Below are 4,981 nucleotides of genomic sequence, written 5' to 3'. Positions count from 1 at the left end.
AGAAACAGAGAGTGGCAGAATGAATAAAAAAGCATGATCCATCAATATGCTGTCTACAAGAGACAAACCTTAGACACAAAAACATAAATATATTAAAAATCAAAGGATGCAGCCCCACTCCTTCGACCTCAGCTGCTGCTGCTGCCACCAGAGAAGAGAGAAAGTCGGAGAGAAGCCCACGTTGCCTGTCAGCCAAGCTCTCTAGCCACATTGCCCCAAAGAGTATAAGATGTTTACCTGCGCCAAGCTCACCTGCACCCCCGCAGTGATCCAAGCTGGATCCAAAGTTGCATACGGACCAATTTCTGCATCAGTGTTATCTTGACCAGAAGCTAGGACTTGAGAGGGCTTGACAGTGTTTAAGGAGGTCCAGAATGGTGTCTCAGCTAATCCAGAGGGAGTTTCAGACAGTGCAATCAGCAGAGACGTTGATACTGCTGACAAATTTATTGGTGCTGGTGCTGCAACAGTAGGAATAGCTGATTCTGGTGCTGTTATTGGAAAAGTCTTTGGTAGCCTCATCACTGGCTATGCCAGAAACCCTTCACTGAAGCAGTAGCTGTTCTGATATACTATCCTGGGATTTCCCTTGCCTGAAGCTATGGATCTCTTTTGTTTGATGGTTGCTTCTTGATTTTTTTTGCCAAGTAACAAAAATTACTGCTAGAGATGCTGGCATTGATATTAATTATGGATATAATTCTGTGTATCTTACTGTGACTCTGAAAACTGTAGTGTTGGTGTCATGGAAATGTAAGTATTTCCAAAGTTATTTCATTAAAGATGAAAACTTAAAAAAAAATCAAAAAATGGAAAAATATATATCAAGCAAACAGTACCATAAAAAAGGGCAGTAGTGGCAATACTAATTTCAGATAAAATAGACTTTAAGGCAAAATCAACCATAAAAGACAAGGAAGGACATTATATACTGATTAAAGGGACAATCCGCCAAGAAGAAATAACCTTAGTAAATATCTACACACCCAATGACAGGGCTCTAAAATACATTAAAAAAAACTCTAACAGCACTGAAAAGAGAAATAGACAGTTCCTCAATAACAGTAGGAGACTTCAACACACCACTCTCGGTACAGGACAGAACATCTAGAAAGAAACTCAGCAAAGATTCAAAATATCTAAAGGCTACAATCACCCAATTTGACCTCATAGATATATATAGAACACTCAACTGCAGCAAAGTATATATTCTTTACCAACACACATGGAACATTCTCCAGAGTAGACCATATTTTAGGCCACAAAACAAGACTCAATAAAATCCAAAACATCAAAATAATACAAAGAATTCTCTCTGATCACAATGCCATAAGAGTAAAAATGAATAACAGGAAGAGCAAAGAAAAAAATCAAATATGTGGAAATTGAATAACATCTTGCTTAAAAACAACTTAGTAATAGAAGAAATCAGAAGGAATTAAAAAATTCCTAGAATTAAATAAGAATGAAAACACATCATGTTTGTTTTTTGGGACACAGCAAAGAAAATGCTCAGAGGTCAATTTATAGCAATAAATGCACATATCAAAAAAGAAAAATGGGCCGAAATCAAAATATTACCTCAAAAATCAAACAACTAGAAAGAGAACAGCAAAAGAAGCCCACAGTCTCCAGAAGAAAAGAAATAATAAAGATTAGAGCAGAAATAAATGAAATAGACAACAAAAACAATAGAAACAATCAATAAGACCAAAAATTGTCTTTGAAAAGATCAAGAAAATTGACAAACCATTGGTCAAACTGACAAAAGAAAAACAAGAGAGGAAGCAAATAACCCAAATAAGAAATGAGATGGGGGTCATTACGACAGGACCAAATGAAATAAAAAGGATCATAACAGAGTGCTATGAAAAACTATACTCCAACAAATTTGAGAACCTAGAAGAAATGGACAAATTTATAGAAACACACTACCTACCAAAACTAACACAAGCTGAGATACAAAATCTGAACAAACCCATAACAAGAGAAGAGATTGAAGAAGTAATTTTAAAAAACTCCCAACAACAAAAACAAAAAAAGCCCTGACCTGGATGGCTTCACTGGAGAATTCTACAAAACATTCAGAGAAGAGCTCATACCAGTGCTACTCAAACTATTTCAGAGCATAGAAAAGGCAGGAATACTCCCAAATTCATTCTACGAAGCCAGCATAACCCTGATACCAAAACCAGGCAAAGACATCACAAAAAAAGATTACAGACCAATATCTCTCATGAATATAGATGCAAAAATTCTGAACAAAATTCTAGCCAATAGAATTAAGCATCAGATTAAAAAAAAATATACACCATGACCAAGTGAGATTCATACTAGGTATGCAAGGAAGGTTCAACATTGGAAGACCAATCAGCATAACCCACCACACAAATAGTACAAAAGAAAAGGATCACATGATCATCTCAATCAACGTAGAAAAGGCATTTGATAAAGTCCAGCACCTATTCCTGATAACAACTGTCAGTAAAATAGGAATAGACGGAAAATTCCTCAATATAATAAAGGGCACCTATACAAAACCAACAGCCAGTATCATTCTCGATGGAGAGAGGCTGAAAGCATTCCCCCTGAGAACGGGAACAAGAAAAGGATGCCCTTTATCACCACACCTATTTAACATGTGCTGGAAGTCCTAGCTAGAGCAATAAGGCAAGAAATAGAAATAAAGGGCATCCAAATTCGAAAACAAGAAGTAAAACTATCCCTACTGGCAGATGATATGATCTTATACACAGAGAACCCCAAAGATTCCACAAGAAAACTACTGTAACTAATAAAAAGATTCAGGAGAGTAGCAGGATACAAGATCAACATATAAAAATCCAGTTGGATTCCTATACACCCACAAAGAGAACTTCAAAAAGGAAATCAGGAAAACAATACCATTTATAATAGCCCCTAAAAAGATAAAATAATAAAACATAAAAGAATAAATTGAACCAGGGACATAAAAGACCTATCCAAAGAAAACTACAAAACACCACTGCAAGAAACTAAAGGACACCTACATAAATGGAAAAACATACCATGCTCACGGATAGGAAGACTCAACATTGTGAAAATGTCAATTCCACCCAAAGCGATCTACAGATATAATGCTATTCCGATCCAAATACAACAGCATTCTTTTACAAGGTGAAAAAACTAATCATCAACTTTATATGGAAAGGAAAGACGCCCCCGATAAGCAAAGCATTACTGAATAAAAAGAACAATGTAAGAGGCCTCACACTACCTGATCTCAGAACCTACTGTACAGCCATGGTAGTCAAAACAGCCTGGTACTGGTACAATAACAGACGTATAGATCAATGGAACAGACTTGAGAACCCAGATGTAAATCCATCCACCTATGGTCAGCTGATCTTTGACAAAGGACCAAAGTCCATTAATGGGGAAAATGCAGTCTTTTTAACAAATGGTGCTGGCAACACTGGATGTCCATCAATAAAAAAATTAAACAAGAACCATACTTCATACCATACACAAAAACTAACTTGGAATGGATCAAAGACCTAAATATAAAACTTAAAACAATAAAGATCATGGAAGAAAAAATAGGGACAATGCTAGGGGCCCTAATATATGGCATAAATAGACTACAAACCAGAACTAACAACGGAGCCCTTGTGGCACAGTGGTTAAGAGCTCAACTGCTAACCAAAAGGTCAGCAGTTCAAATCCACCAGCTGCTCCTTGGAAACCCTATGGAGCAGTTCTACTCTGTCCTATAGGGTCCTTGTGAGTCGGGATCGACTCAATGGCAACAAGTCTGGTGTTTGTTTGTTTTTTAAACAATGTACAAACACCAGAAGATAAATAGATAACTGGGAGCTCCTAAAAATTGAATACTTATGCTCATCAAAAGACTCCATCAAAAGAGTAAAAAGAGAACCAACAGACTGGAAAAAAATTTTGGCTATGATATATCCAGCAAGCGTCTACTCTCTAAAATCTATAGAATACTTCAACACCAGAACAACGAAAAGATAAATAACCCAATTAAAAAATAAGCAAATGATATGAACAGACATTTCTCCAAAGAAGACATTCAGGCAGCTAACAGACACATGAGGAAATCCTCGTGATCATCAGCTATTAGAGAAATGCAAGTCAAAACTATTATGAGAGAGATAGTAGATAAGTGGTAACTTTGGTGAAGGGAAAGACAACACACAATATCGGGGAAGTCAGCACGACTTGACCAAGGTAAAGTCGTAGAAGCTTCCTAGACACATCGAAACTCCCTGAGGGACTGAATTACTGGGCTGAGGGCTGGGGACCATGGTCTCGGGGGACATCTAGGTCAACTGGCATAACATAGTTCATAAAGAAAATGTTCTACATCCTACTTTGGTGAGTAATGTCTGGGGTCTTAAAAGCTTGCAAGCAGCCATTGACGATACATCTATTGGTCCCACCTCATCTGGAGCAAAGGAGAATGAAGAAAACCAAAACCACAAAGAAAACATCAGTCCAAAGGACTGATGGACCACAACTACAGCAGCCTCCACCAGACTGTGTCCAGCACAACTAGATGGTGCCCAGCTACCACCACTGACTGCTCTGTTAGGGATGACAATAAAAGGTCCCAGAAAGGGCAGGAGAAAAATGTAGAACAAAATTCAAGTTCACAAAAAAAGACCAGACTTACTGGTTTGACAGAGACTGGAGGAACCCCTGAGACTATGGCCCCCAGACACTCTGCTAACTCAGAGCTGAAGCCACTCCTGAAGTCCGCCTTTCAGCCAACGTGTAGACAGGCCTATAAAACAAATCACACACATGAGGAAAGTTCTTCTTAGTTCAATCAACTACATGAGAACAAATGGTCAAAAGCAAAGACGAGAAGGCAGGTAGAGACAGGAAAACTGGACAAATGGACACGGAGAACCCAAGGTGGAAAGGGAAAGGGGGAGAGTGCTGACACATTGTGGGGATTGCAACAAAAGTCACAAAA

At 38.1% G+C, this 4,981-nt stretch overlaps 1 pseudogene; it reads left to right on the top strand.

The window, feature by feature from the left end:
- Positions 1-229: 229 nt before the first annotated feature.
- LOC101358356 (ATP synthase F(0) complex subunit C3, mitochondrial pseudogene) lies at positions 230-634 on the top strand (annotated as a pseudogene).
- The last annotated feature ends 4,347 nt before the right edge of the window (positions 635-4,981 follow it).

The sequence above is a fragment of the Trichechus manatus genome, unplaced genomic scaffold (assembly GCF_000243295.1).
Source record: "Trichechus manatus latirostris isolate Lorelei unplaced genomic scaffold, TriManLat1.0 scaffold00199, whole genome shotgun sequence".
NCBI lineage: Eukaryota > Metazoa > Chordata > Mammalia > Sirenia > Trichechidae > Trichechus > Trichechus manatus.
Note: the sequence above shows the minus strand (reverse complement) of the source record. Positions and strands in the feature narration are given on the sequence as shown.